Source organism: Falco naumanni, chromosome 2 (genome assembly GCF_017639655.2).
Source record: "Falco naumanni isolate bFalNau1 chromosome 2, bFalNau1.pat, whole genome shotgun sequence".
Classification (NCBI taxonomy): Eukaryota; Metazoa; Chordata; class Aves; order Falconiformes; family Falconidae; genus Falco; species Falco naumanni.
The window spans coordinates 21,957,940-21,974,075 of NC_054055.1; positions in this window are offsets into that span (position 1 = coordinate 21,957,940).

Here is a 16,136-nt window from a genome sequence, read left to right on the forward strand (position 1 = left end):
ACCACTTAGCAACAGCTAAAACATCAGTGTGTTAGCAACATTGTTCTCATCCTAAATCTGAAACACAGCACTGCACCAGCCAGTAGGAAGAAAACTAACTCTATCCCAGCTGAAACCAGAAGAAATCTAAACCCAGCAGATCTTTTTTTCCTATCTGCTCCTGATGTTTCCACAAAGACTGGGCTCTCACCCCTCTAGGTCAGTCTTGGAAACAGAGACAAAACTTCTCTACTAACCCTCTCTCCTCTTCCTCATCATATAGGTAAGCATACCTAACCACCTAAATCCAGATAAATTATCTACATTTTCCATTCTCTGTTCAAGTGTTGTGGTTGAGATGTGCATATGCATTAAACACTTACAAGATCTATTCCTTCAGGGAAACAGACAGAATGGGATAACATTATTCTTTTTTTTTTCATAAGCAGATTGGATTGACTTGCATGTAATGTAGCTTGAAGCCTTTCTCTAAGTCTCAAATGAGAGTACTGAATTAAGCCTCTGATCTTTGCTCATCACATTAAGTCCGTGTGTTCATCAAAACTGGGCTGACTAATTTGTCCTTAATTCAATTTTATTTCCCTCCTAGATCTTTCTACAAGATCCATTACTCCATTCTCATTTTAATATTATTTCTAGTTGAACTTAATATGAAAGAAATTATTCTGAAATTAAAACCTCTCCAGCAAAATTCTTTCCCAGTGTAACTCTTTCATTGGCAATGGATTCATTTGCTAAGAGTTTAAAAACTTTCCCATTTATTCACATATTCATTTTAGATCTACCTATATAGGTACATAGATATACATGTATCTAAAATGCCATGAAAATAATAACAAAAAATAGATCAATGGAAAAAAAAAAAGAACCAAGGATTTAACAGCTGAAGTAGAGAACAATGCAATTACCTGAAATGCCAAATTAATAAAAACTGAGAGACCCACCATAAAGTCCCGTCATGATTGCCTCATCTGTAGCCCCGTAGCCTAGTGCTACACTAGGTTACTGCCATTACTAGTAACAGGCCACAGGATTTGCACTGAGCTGGCAAAGGTTTGCCTAAATTTTGCTTGACCTGCCTAGACCTTTGTTTTCATTTAATCACAACAGAAAAGTTTTTTAATGATCAACTAGTCGTGTCTAACTTGTTTTACTGTTGCTTATCTGTATATGGTGCAACTATAATTTTTATATAGATGGTAGTAGCAAGTAGGCATTCTGTGTAGAATGAAATATTTATGATTGTGACTTAATAATGTGGTGTGGAGAAATTCCAGTCCGTCAGATATCAAAGAGCAGGAAAAATGGGTTTGCAGGATGCAGTGCAGAGGACTGCAACCATGAGATTTATTATAAGAGATGGGCTACAGATGGTCTACAGGCTTTACACTAGAGTGTCCATAGCTCTGGTGCAATGGGGTCTCTCACCAATGGTTATTTAAAGAAATACAGGTGTGGAACTGGAAAAAACTGAGCAGCAGTAACAAAGAACAAATACCAAACATATGTAAAATGCACCATATGCATTAAATTCACTTGTAACATGGCAGTGTAAACCAACGAAGTGAAAGAAAGTGTATAGGTGAGCTAACAGTCATACAAAAATGGCTGCAAGTGGATCCTAGAGCAAAGAAAGAGAAACCATCACCACTCCTCCTCATGAAGGACTCCAGATGCTGACAACTTGCTGAATCTTCTCCACCTCCACCAGACTGAAGCTTATGAGTCAGAGGGGCAGTGGTAGCATGACCATAGCACCAGGAGAAGGTGTGCCATATACACACATGGAAGTATGTGGATAACAGCTGCAACTGTATTATTACTGTTACTGACATTTGTTTCTTGTATAATAATATTCCCTCTTTTTTTTTAATTTCTAAAAGTTATACTTTTTGTCGGAACTTGTAGCCTATCTCTTCACTAGTTTATATTAAGACAGAACAGCTCATCTGAACTCTCATCTGCAAAAATAGGAGACTAGATTCAGTGATCCCCAAAGTCTAATCTAGTTCGTTGTTCTGCTTTGTTTAATTTAATATACTGTTATGAAAGAAGCTTCTAGATGATGATTCATATCACTCAAAACCTTTTGTGTAGCAAGTGAGCTTTAGTCAAACTTTGACAAAATCTCAGTATGGTGGTGCCGTAGGCTCTGAGGCAAACCACAGGAAACACAAAAGGTGGCCTCCCTCAACCTTAATATCTGCATTTAAGCTGCAACAGTTTAATTATTGCTTTAACACTGTTTTTAACCATTTCCACTCCAGGAAATGTGTATAACTTTAAATAAGCTAGTTTGAATTAGGAACTCCAGTGCTACCACTGCACTGCCTTTGGGAACATGGTCCAGATGGACCTTAGTCCACCTCTTAGCATGCTCCCAAACACAGACCCATGTCTTTGGTACCTGCACCACCAATCACTCCCTTACCACATATATAAAGATCAAACTGTCTACAAATACCAAGGTAGCCCTGTGGCATGCACCCTTAGGGGCATGTGAGAAAGCACCCTAGGTTGTCTTGTTTGGCTGACAGCCATGTGATAATGCAGTGGAGGTGGGTGGCATATTTAGTGGACAGACTAAACACAGTTTTCCCCAGCAAGCTCCAGGAGAGTACTTGCTTCTGTCCACACCAATGAGTAGTGCAGACCCAAGGTCTCTCTTCTCATGTTTCTGAGAGAATATCTGGATTCCTGGGAAAATTTCTGTCCCCAGTGCAGCTGAATAGCATCTCTGGACTTCACTGTGGGCTGTACTGACAGTGTCTGTGGGCCCAAGTCACCGATTTTTCCTGTAGCTGGACATGAACTGTTCAGGCCATGACATCTGGTGTGGGTTGTCAGGAATAGCCTTCACCTTCAGCAAAGCTTCTTTGCTTTGATTTCAGGAAAGAGGATTAGAAGTCTTGGGGGACACTTCTGTATATACCTGCCCATTCCTATTTCTTTGTTGCATATGTCAGTTTCACAGCAAAAACGACCTTGGGAAAAATGTTTGCATCTTTGGTTGGATGAAGTCAACTTTATACTTTTAAGCTGCAGAAATGAAAATCATTTTGTGTGAGAGTGGGATAGAAGGAGGAATGAAAGCCAGTATGTTTCTGATGAATGAAGATAAATCAGAACTAAACCCCTGTGAAATAATTCAGAAGCTGCGAGAGTGGGATAGAAGGAGGAATGAAAGCCAGTATGTTTCTGATGAATGAAGATAAATCAGAACTAAACCCCTGTGAAATAATTCAGAAGCTGCATCTAGCTTTTCTTTAGGTCTGCAGACATAATCTGTGCCATTGAAACATGAGACTTGGCAATGTGAAGAAGCATGATTTTCTAGAGGGAATGAACTACTGTAGAACATGACATATGTACTCTTTGTTGCAGCTGATTTATGCAAATCTTCCCACCTGCTGTCCAACACTTACCTATTTATTCATCTGTCTGACATTATCACCTGCCAGCACCCTAGATGGCAGGACTGTCAGTGTGGCTTTTTCCTCTGGTGTCTACTACAGTAGCTCTTGTTTGTCTAGTACAGTAGTCCTTGTTTAACATTCCTGGCTACCACTAAACATAGAAATAATCATGTATTATTTATAATAGGAATTAGGAATCTTGAATAGTAGTAGTACTGAATTTTGGCCAGCCACTGAACTAAACACTTTGTGCCCTGACAAGTCACAGTGTGGTGGTTCAGATATTCAAGTGGGAGAAAAAAAGGCACAGAAGCTATGAACATATTAGACCGGTATATAAACAATAAAGGCTAAGGCTGGGTTTTTTTCACTGCTGTTGAATGCTGGTTTAGATAGGGTTATGTTTTCCATAGGACAAATTCATCACATGAATCATTCTTGCCTCCTGGATCATGCTGTAATAAGTGTGCCAGGCAGGTCTGCTGTTAGAAATGAGTTACTGTTTCCTTATGCTGCTCAGTATGACCAGGGCTGAGGAATCAGTGTGTGATACCTAGGAGATGGTACGTGAGATCTAGGAAGTGGGTACCACATGACCTATGTTTCTGTGAGGGTGCAGCCCTAGGGTTCTGCTCAGAGGCATGCCTCTCTGCCTGTCGCATGCCGGGGCAAATTTCCTCCTATCATTTATGGATGCTGATATTATTTCACACATTCATTGGGTAGCAAGGTCAGACTTCCAGAAGAAGTCTTTGTTTAACAGCTTGCAAGCTCTTGGCTTTGCATGCTCTTTTACTCCCATCTTAAATCCGACTTTTCCAATCCTTGGCTTGCCTGGTGACTTGCTAAAAGCATGCTTTCTTCTGCCTGGTGCAGGCGCTTCCAAAAAGATCCAGTTCTTCAGCTAGAATAAGCATGTAGCTTATTAAAAGAGCTTGAGATTACTCTTAAATTCTCCTTTTCCTTTTCCTTGCACTTCTCCTGGAAAGAAACTGAAGGGACTCTGGAAGTTAACCCATCATCTCCAGTTACCAAAATTCAGACAGAAGTTTCAAGAGATGGAACTCTAAAGCAGTGAACATTTACTGTATTTTGAAACAGAAATCTCCTTGCTGGCCAGGAGAGAAGAAAAAATAAAAAAGAAGAACAGAAGAAAAAGACTTCCTGTTCACAATTATTTTGGGGTGAGCTGGAGCTAAAATCAAGGGTCAAACAATAGGTGTCTAATCCCAGGGTAGAGCCCCATGATTCACACCACAAATTAGACTTTCAACTCACCCAGAAACAATTACCATTTATATGCTGGTGGTAGGTAGTTTTTTTCTTCTCTCTCTTCAGTTCTTCCCTTGACACTGCAAAGTCCCTCATATAGACATCTGGCAGCTAAACTGTATTATAAAGCTACACTGAACCAATATGATAGGTGGCAGATGGTTTCCTTAGCAACTTCAAAGCAAATTTTAGAGCAATTTCTCCCCACTCTGGTACATTTCAGTATAACATGTAGCACCTACTGGCTGGAAAACTTTATTTGTGGCCACTGGAACTGACTAGGCATAGTTAGAAGAGAAAAGAGAGGTGACCCAAACTGACTTCAGCCAACAAGCTCTTGCATGGAGATACCCCAGACAGAATGTCAAGCTCCTCTATCTCCAGTTCTCTGATGTTCTCTGGTGAAGCAGGGACAACAAACCTCTCAGTTGTGCCTGCAGTAGATGTTTCTGACCAGCATTTTGTATTTGGTCATCTACTTTCTGAAAGTCAAAAGGAATTTAAAGGCAGTATTAATTACATTAAAGTACATTAAAGTACACTTACCTAATAGCATTTCAGTAAAGATGTGAAGTCAAGTGAGACAATAAAACCTTTACCTGCAACACTTACAAGTAAAATGACTCATTTGGACTTCAAGGAGCTTTTAATGAAGCTTGGGATTCCAAAATTGCCCATACAGCCTGGATATAAAACCATAGAATCATAGTATCATAGAATTGTAGAATCATTTAGATTGGAAAAAATCTTTAAGATCATCAAGTCCAACCATTAACTCAGGACGGCCAAGTCCATCACTAAACCATGTCCCTAAGCACCGCATCTGTGCATAACTTGAGACTGTTTCCTCTTGTCCTGTCGTCTATTATCTGGGAGAAGAGACTGACCCACATTTGCCTACAACCTCCTTTTCAGGGAGTTGTAGAAAGCAATAAAGTCCTGTCCGTCGTCCCCCCCCGAGTCTCCTCTACTCCAGACAAAGCAACCCCAGTTCCCTCAGCTGCTCCTCACAAGACCTGTTCTCTAGACCCTTCACCAGCTCCGTTGCCCTAAAATGTGCTGTCTTCTTTGTTTGTTTGTAGGAAAAATATGGAAGCATAGCCACTACATGAGTTTCATATTAATGTGCTTGCAGGCATATTAACAAACCCGCCTTCTCAGACATGAATACAATAGCAGAAAATGGCGCTTGTCATGATGCTTGATAAGGTCAAAAAATGCTGTATACATAAATGGCATGAGTTATGTTTGTCAATATAAATGAGATCAACACGAAAATTGTCCTATTGAAATTCCCTGCACAATGTTGCATTTAGCATTAATAAAATGAGTTCTGAAGCCAGGAAATCCTTAGAAAAGACACTTGTAAAGCACTAACAAATTGCCTTCTCAAAAGTGTGCAGCTAAACGTGATCATGGACATCCATTTTGGTTTAAAATTTCAATTAACAATAATTAATTATGTATAATGTAATTTATGTAACAAATATAATAATATTCAAACAAGATTTATTCCTTCCATTTTTACTTGATTAAGAAGTGTAAACCTGTGTAGTGTCAAGCTCTCCTATTTACAGTAAAGAAAGAAATAGTCTGTATGATCTAAAATAGCAATAGATAAAGTTCTGCCCTGTGCATAACGTAACCTTGTAATGAGCTCTCACTACTGAAAAAATATTTATAACTTCTGTAAAATACTAATTCAGATTTTTTTTGTGGTCTTCCTCAGGATTTTACTGTGTCTGTTAATCAGAATGTGACAGAATTGCATTGGAGAGAACATCCAGTGCTGCCAGGGCTGGGGTACTGAGCTGAGCTAAACACATGCTGTGAGGTCCTAAAGATAGGATTATATGTTTTCCTTTCAAAGCACAAACAAACATCACTGGAAACCCTGGGTGCCATATGCTGACAGCTGGGTATCTGAGTGATATATCCAAACATGCACACATGTGACTCTGAAACTTTAATTAATCTGCTCCAGAGAATGCTCTCACTTGGAAAATTCAGAGAACAAAAGGCAAAGCTGTAGTGCAGGTTTGAACTTGATGATTCAGTCTAATGTGACATCCAGAGCTCCCTCTGCTTTTTTTGCCCTCAATTTTTGATTATTCTACACAGCGAGAAAGATATGTGCAAATAGCTCTCACAGTCTTGGTTAGCCTGATGCTACTGAGGAAGTGGGATAAAAATGCAGAGGGAACCTACCTATACCAGCTAGTACTTTTTTGATATATTTGGGAGAAAAATTAATGTTATTATTCTCTTTTGTATAGGAAAATACTATATCAGAATGCAGACAGAAGCCAGCATGTATTTTTTCAAGAACATATAGGATGTTATTATTGAATACAGAGGGGTCAGCAGCAGAGGCACAGGAGGGAATATTTAATAAGGTGTTTACTGGATAGTTAAAAGTTTGTCCTTGAAACAGAATATGAAGAAAAGCTGGATGGGAAAAAGGTCCAACTTGATATTGACCAACTATTTCTTTATTGATAATCAAATGATTGCACAGGGGACATATAATCCTCTGGCTACGTATTGTGGTCTTTATTGAAGGATTTATATGCTGGTCTTCTCTGGGATAACTGACCCCTAACCTTACTTTTCTTGATTCCTTTTCTTCAGTCCTGCCATTTTGCTTCTCTAACATGCAATTTCTATCAAACACATCTGACACTCACTCGGACTGATTTACAGCAATATAATTTACACCACTTCTGAATGTTGACCTTACAGTAAACAATATAACAACCATTATTTTTGTTGCCATCAAAGACTGAAACAAGAATGTCCAGAGAAGAGTACGAAACGAACCTCTGCAGAGGAAACGATAATTCACTGGGTTGGGTTGCAGCAGGTCAGTCCTCTCTGTGGAAGAGTCACACCTCCCACAGCGACACTGAGATTGCATCGTGCTAGGAAATTGCGTTGTGCTATGGAAATCCTCAAGGACTTTATTATTTATTTAAGGGGGAGTTCCATGTTCTCGCTGACATCACAGCAGCACCAGTAACATTAGCAGTATCTGAATCCCTTCAGTAGGCTGACGTGGAGCTGCTGCTGGCATTTAACAACATGCCATATACCTACATGTGAAACGTGGTTAATCGCTACCGAAAGCACATTCACACTTGGGTACCCCATCAAGCTAACTGTAGTGAAATGTTAATATGCTGGTGTCAGCGGGAAATGTTTTCATGCCCTTAGAGACTGTGTCTTTTTTAGACAGTGTGTCTAAAGGCTGTGTGTGTCCTACAGTGCTGGTGCCTCCAATCATGCAAACGGGGACATATCTAAGCCTCATAGTGACATGAATGCTGGATGTCCTCAAAGCACACAGTCACAGCTGGAAGCTGAAAAATACTCCAGGTCCTCTCAGATTCAAGTTAGCCTTTGGAGACGCATGCCTGAAGGCACCAGCACTGTAGGACACAGGAGCTGCCTTCAGGAGCAAGCTTGTCCCCTTGGTTTTAAACTTTTCTTCCCCTCCCTGCCAACAGGAGTGGTCCTTCAAGCTTTTTAAGGTTCTGGAAGTTGTCAAAAGATGAGCTGAGTCTGAGAAGTAGTGCAGCATAATGGGAACCATTTGGAGAAGCAAAGAGATTTGAGGACCAAAAATCTTCACTGTCAGTGTCTTTCTGAGGCTGTTTATCCTGGATGAACCAGCTGTGGTCTGGCCCTGTGAGTTCAGGGCCCTGCAGTGGCCAGAACACTGAGGTCTGCTCCTCTTCCAGTTTAGCTTCAGCTGGAAGAAGCCATTCGTGTGCTGTGCGATCACTTCTCAGTACAAACCAAAGTGAGAGCAAAAGATTATTTGCTTCCAGACCACACTCCTGATCCAAACTGCAGTGCTGCTGTAGACGTACTCAAAGTTAGATGGTATTTTGGAGCCTCTCTCTTGAAGTCTCCTACTTGGGGTAACCTAAAGGAGATTGATTTTCAACAGGTGTATTAACATCCTGACATGATCAGACCACTTTAAGGCATTTCTGGTGAGATGGTTAAATGTGGATTGTATCATCAGTCACTTATGACAGCCATGGCAGCAAGCTAAGAGAAGTACAGATATAGGTGAGAAACAGCCATTCGTCTTTTGCTCTTCTTTTCCAGGGAAGTGTCACTCACCAGCAAGAGTCTGTGCAACATTCTAGACAGAGTAGTATTATTCAAGACAGCAAAGAGTGTCTTTTCAATTTTATAAGCCAATGCAAACTTGAGACATAAAGGAGTCTTGAGAATTAACTCAAAAGCTACAATGAGTCAGATGAAAGAAAGCTGAATATTAATAATCTGCCTGGGGATGAAGTAAACACCAGAAAAAAAGCTGGAACTGCCTGTAGTAAGGAAGAAATAATAAAATGGTCAGTCCCTGAAGGGAAGTATTTCCTAGATAAAATAAAGTATTGCACATTTCAGCTGGTTGGTAGGCTGCTCCTGATCTGGGGACCATCAGAAGTCCTTAAGAGGAACATCCCTTTTATTCTTATGATTACTGAGGTGCCATAACTACTGCCACTTCTGGGGATATCTCTGTTGTGCTTTTGAATGCCTGGGTCAGAAGAGGTGGTGATTTGGTGATCAAAAAGTACAGGAATCAGGTACAGGCAGAAGAAACACAGAAAAAATAAATTCCTTTATTCTGCTTTATTGATCTTTTTGCTGTTGTGGTGGGTTTATTCTGGCTGGGTGTCAGGTGCCCACCAAGCTGCTCTGTCACTCCCTTCTACGTCAGGACAGGGAGAGGGAGAAAATAAGATGGAAAAAACTCGTGCACCAAGATAAAGACAGTTTAATGAAGCAAAATCAAAGGCCATGCTCAAAAGCAAAGGAAAACAAGAGATGTTATTCTCTGCTTCCCATCAGCAGGCGATGTTCAGCCACTTCCCGGGAAGCGGGGCTTCAATACGCCTACTGGTTGCTCCAGAAGAGAAAGGTTGTAACAACAAATGCCCCGTCCTCCTCCTTCTGTCTCTTGCCTTTTACTGCTGAGCAGATGCCATGTGGTGTGGAATATCCCTTCGGTCCCTTTGGGTCAGCTGTCCTGGCTCTGTCCCCTCCCAAGACGTTGCCCACCCCCAGCCTGCTGGTGAGGGGTGGGGGGCAATGTTAGAGAGGCAGCCGTGATGCCGTGCGAGCCCTGCTCAGCGGGAGCCAAAACACCGGGGTGTTACCACCACCTTCCCAGCTACCGACACGGAGGACAGTGCTGTGAGGGCTGCTGTGGGGCTCAGCCAGGCCCAGTACAGCTGTATACAGGTACAGCAAGATTGATACAAGTCTAGCTTTTCTGAGATTAACATTTATTTGTTTGCTTGTTTGTTTCCAGTCCTTTCATCCACACTCTGGTTTTGCCTGTTCTTCATGTAAAATTACCATTTCAGATGGACTCTTACTCCATATGGTGGTTTTTTTTACACATAAGAGTTTAATAAATTCTGTTGACCTGATACAATCCTCGCTGTGTACTGCATTTTCATATGAGGCTTCCTGATACTGCTTCTGTTGAAGCTGAGCCATCCCAGCTGTGGGAAAAATCAAATCGAACATATTTAATCCATTGCAGTCGTCTGACGTAGGCAATGCTATTTCTTGAACATCCATAGTCACAGGCCTGAAATACACTCTGATTCTTCTGCTAGCTTTAGCTACTGACCACGTAATGGAAGCAACAGACAAACCTGATAAGGTTTTCAATAAACTGCCTCTTACGTATGGGGAATACAATGCATGTCAGCAAGCACAGAGTTACAGAAAATAAGTTTTATTGACCAAGCTGTTTACCTACTTTTTTGGTGCGGTTTTAGGTGTAGTCAGTAAAAACTGAACAAATCTGGTAAACTTACTGGAGTTTGAATTGACATAATGCAAGTTTTTAAAAAAACACTTAGTATCAAGAAACAGGTATTAAATGTTCAGAAATGGTAATGAGAAGGTGCCAAAAGATGGATGTTTACAAAAAAACGATTGTTTTTTAATTTAACAGAGTTTTTTTCTAGTGAAGGTGTGCAAGGCTAAAGATAAAGTCTCATGACAGTCAGCACTTTTACCAGCCATTAGGAAGTAAATATGTATGAAGCATAAAACCTCAGAGGGCAAAAAGTGCTAAGGGCCCAGGTCAGCATGGATTTACAAAAGGAAAATCATGCCTGACCAACCTCATAGTTTTCTGTGATGAGATGACTGGCTTATTGAAAGGGGGAGCAGTAGATGTTGTTTGTCTTGACTTTAGCAAGGCTTTTGACACTCATGCAACATCTTCATAGACAAACTAACGAAGTACACACTAGATCAGTGAACAGTGAGGTGGACTGAAAAACTGGCTGAACTGCCGTGTTCAAAGGGTTGTGATCAGCAGCACTACTTCCAGCAGGAGGCCAGTCAGTAGATGCTTAGAGGTCAACACTGTGGACACTGCTATACAACGTCTTTATTAATAACCTGTATCTAGCCCTTGGATGCTAAACAATACATTTATATCAATATTGTCACCATATACTCTATAGGATGCTTCCACAGAGAAAGTAAAATGTCTGTGTCTTTCTCTTTAAGAATGCAATAAGAATACAAAATCAATCCCAGACATAGACCTTTTTTTCATATCTAAATAAAGGCTCATTTTGATAGGCAGTCTTAAATTACATTAAAGACAAGGATGGAAAGCTCTTAGATCTTTTTGGGATGGAGATAAGTCAGAATGACTTCTAGAAGAGAAGCTAGTCCAAGAGACTACCCTGCCAATTTATTCTGCCAGAAGTCTGGAGTAGACCACCAAAATTTGTTAAAGCTCATACTTTATTTGAACACAGAAAAGAGAAAGATCAAATGCCCTGAAAGACTCTTCAGGAAATTGAATAGTCATGGTGTAATAGAGTGCAGCCACAGATTGAACTCTGTCTACAGAGATAGACAAAAATAGAAATAGGTGCCAAACTGCCAAGATTGGTGACTAACAGCATGACAACAGGCAAAATTAAACCTTGGCAATGTACACACAGTTGGACTGTGTAAACTGAAAAGTTCATGCACGTTACAAGGTTCTGGATGAACTGATTAGTTGTAGCTATATGTGTATAGTTATATACATATACATGCATAGACAGACTTCTGTGTTTTAGCTTCCTATCCATTACAGTACTCCGTAGTTTTCCTGATGCCCTACCCAGTCTAGTTCTGAATGATGTTACTGTCTTGTTTCTGTTTCTCATTCCTATAAAGTTCTTCAACCTTTGAGAAGGAAGAAGTCTCAGACCCACCTATAATTACTTCTACTCTGAATGCCAAGGCATGAGGAGAATATGACAGATATCCAAAGATGAATGTACATATTTGTCTACCTTTTCTACAGGTTTATTAAATAAGAAATAGTGTGTACTTTTCTTTCACACGTCTACACTTCTATTAACCGTAAATATGAAACCTTTTATGAACTTGGCTTTGTCTTTCATAGGATTTTCTTAGTCAATTAATATGAAAACAAAATGCACTGGATTTTATCTGTCTTCCTTGATACAACTCTTATGAACACACTGGAGCTACATGAGGAATATTTTTTTCCTCTTCGATCTTCTTTGAAATACATGTAAACACTCTATTCTGTTCTATAAATGTCAGCACAAAACTAACTCTCTGTGGTATTTGCAAGTGTGGAAACAACCACAACATGTACTGGGCAGGGAAACCTCATATTTGTCCAATACTTCAAGTAGTCATTGAATTCAATGTTGCTGTGTGGCAAGAAAAGGAACATCTTGGGGTAAATGAGGGTGGTGGGTAGGAATTGAGAGATGAAGCCTCAGTGTCTACATACTAGGAGAAGCCTAGAGTCAAAGGCCACCTTCTTATCTGCCTGAGGGCATGTATGGACATAGAGTCACTATGCGCTAGAGAAAGAGTTGAGACTAAAAGACTCTGTTACATGATGAAGCAACCAACTGAAGTTTCTAACAGACTGTGCTTCCCCTGGACATCCATATCCATGTTTTGAAGGTGCGTAGATGCAGTTTTTAAGGAACAGGAATGATTGTTGTGTCTGTGCAGAACTCAGTTTCACCTGTTTACTGTGGAAGACACTAAAAAAGAACTTGTTTAATTTGAACTTTGGCAACCTGCGCATGGCACAGTCTGGCTGCAAAAAACAGAGGAGAGGAAAAGCCTCGATGTCAGACTCCTCAGAGTGTGACAGTTTGCCCTCTTTACTTGCCCAAGAAGCATCTTGCTTTAGAATCCAGAACTGGGTATCCTGTGGATCTCTGAATCCCCATGAAAAACGCCACGTGTGGTGAATGATCTTTCCATGGCTCCTCACTTTGTTGGTTAGAATGGGCTCTGCAGTGAGGGGACAGCCTGGTCCATGTGTGCCACAACACACTGTGAAATCAAAAGGATGTTTGGGCAACATACTACACACGAGAGCTTGTCACAGCAGTGTCTGCTATAAACTTCAGGTGTTATTTTCATAAAGAGACTCCCCAAAATATAACGGACCTAGCCATCATCTGATGTGGTATGAGGTACCACGACGTGGGGATATGCTAGCATGTGTAGGATGTTTCCTACAGCAGTCAGCCTTAATGTCCCAGCAGAGCTCACTACCCTGCTGAGGCTGGGTTTGCACTCCAGAACTTTCTGCTCTGGAATCTGATTTTTCCCCTTTCTCTCCCAGGATGGTTTTCTCTGAGAGAGGATCTGGTCATTCTTTTACATTTAATTTGCTTATTCACATACATTTCCATTAATTTCTTGCTTTTTCGTCTTCCAGATTTCCTGTCTTCAGGTAATTTTGATCTAATTAAACTCAGTTATGCCCATAGTAAAAGAGTTATTTTTTCAGGCTGATCCTTTCTGGCTCCACTTCAGGTCTTACAGGGATTGTACCCACTCACACACCATTAAACAAAAGGCACCATGTTTTCAAATAAGTTAGCTCTAGCAAACAAAAAACCCTCCATACACTAACTTAAAACATGTTAACATTAATGAAAGTACAGTAATTGGAAATTTCTGGGGTATTTGATGTACTACACTTTTTTATTCACCTTAGTGACATCTCGTCAGCTCAAAATGTACTAACAGCAAGAAGATAAAAAAAAAAAAAAAAAAAAAGAGTCAGATGTTTGCTAGAACTATTTGGGGTTTATTTGTGGTAGTAGTTTTTGGTACTAAGAACAGGAAGTATAAATTGGTAGCAGTTGCAAAGCTAACTGCACTAAGCAATGTAATTGAATGATGTAATAGTAATAACACTGAATGATGCCAGAGCTATTTGCTGTTGTAGAACAGACACAAATTTAAAGGCAAGATATAAATAGCATTCAAAGTACTGAACATGCATAGAGGAGTAAATAACCAAATATAATACAGCAGGTGTCTGAAAACTTAATACGCATAAAACAGAGCAAGTAAAATAGAATGTGAGAAGTATTCAAAGATTGATTAATCCTCATGTTGCGATTGTCTAGAGGAGGTGAGTGAAGGGAGCAGAGAGAGAATGCTCTGTGCTTGGGTACAACTGAGGGATCCCCTTTTTCACAGTAATAGAGGAAAGCCATAACCGGGTGGTGCTACGCCAATGAAGCTACAGTCTCTGCACAAAGAATTTAGGTTCGTTAAAAAAAGATGAAATGAAACAACTGTTATGTAATTATGTCTGACAAACCAAAAATGTTACCTTTTACCTTCCATCTACTGTTAAGGCTTTGCTATTTTTCTTCCCAAATATTTGCCATTAAGTGCATTTTTGTGGCCATCTTTAACTCTCCTGATAAGGAGAATATCCATATCCACATCCATATTCATCCCTTATATAAGTATTTGACACATACAATTCCTTTGGCTTAGTTAGAATTACCCTTTCGAAATCTGGGAGGGTCACAGGGATTAGCTTCATTTAATGGAAGAGATGGAGCCTTATATTTTAGATGCTGCTAATAGAATAATTCATCAAAAATCCCAAACCAACTCAAGCTGTTGGGTTTTTTTTGTGTGTGTGATGACACATTATTCACAAAATTCAACTTATGGAAGACATTTTTTATATTTTGTAAAATGCTTCATTGTGACTACTTACTACCTGCTGATTGTGATCTGCCCTTTGAATTGCATAAAAATTCTGCTTACAATTGGTGACTGGCATTTTTTAAAGATTAGACTAATGCATGAAAATTAGTGAATAACTTCCAGTCTTCTCAGTGTAAATAATTGACCATGCTAAGTTCATGAAATGTTTAATAATCATGTAAGCATGATTATAAATGAATTGGTGGTCACCTGACCACTTAGAAAAAATAATGATTATCGCACCAAACTATGCACAGAACTCAGTATGCTCTATTAAGAGAATATTAGAACAATGGTGTTTACATGGCCTGATTATCTCCAAAACCAGAAAATAGAAATCTGCATCTCCAAACTTGTGTTTTCCATGTCCATGTTTCTTTCATAAATGTCCAGTCAAATGGGTGCCCTTTAAATTTCAGCGTCACATTTTGACAAGAAAATGCAACTGTTTTTTGCAAGCAAATGGTGTAAATGTTCTATAGTTTTGCCCAGTGTTAGAAATGCTTTGTCAAAATACTTCTTCAATCAAATCTAAAGCTTTATTTTAAGGTAACACTGAAATATTTAGGCAAAGTAGGCTGCTGTTCTAAGCAACACAATTTCTGGTTTGCAGAGCTGTGCAAAGAATGAGTATTACTCATTATCCCTGATTTATTCATTGCAGTCAGTTATTAACCAGTTCTACTGGATTTCCTAGCAGGATACCATTCTATTTTAAAGGCATATATGTGTTATAGCAACACTTAATTTATTGGTCTTTTACAATGTAAAAGCCCTATTCGTTGTTAGTTAACAAAGCTGTTACCATGCTATGCTGTCATTTTATTGGCTTTCATGAAATGCCTTGTGAGTGGCATCTTCAATGCAATGATATCATTAACCTTATTAATGAATCAGGCCAACCTATAACTTGGAGTAGTGTTCTCAAATTTTAAGAGATGTCTTTTTTATTTCTTCTGTGAACAAAGATGACTACAGAACCAGTGCTGTTTGTGATTTTGCGTATAAAATTGCTCTGCTGAAAATTCCGTGAATAGCTGGCGTTCGGAGGTATAAAACACTTTTTCTGGTGTTTTGAGGAATGAAACCTATATCTGAGCTTTAACAAAATTTCTTGATTTCCTACCACGTTTCTCTTAATAAGCTACAGGTAAAAGCAACTTGTAGCAAATAACTTAAGAAAATATGGTTCTCACTTAATCTCATGTAAAATATCTTTGGGATTTCCAAGGGCCAGAAAAACAGATTAAAAATTCTTTTACAGATCATATGAGATAGTGCTTATTAAAGCATGGATTAATTACTTCTCTGTTGATAAATTACTTCTGACACATGTAATTAAAGCAGAAGATTCAATCATTAACTTCAATCAGTGTGAAAGTACAC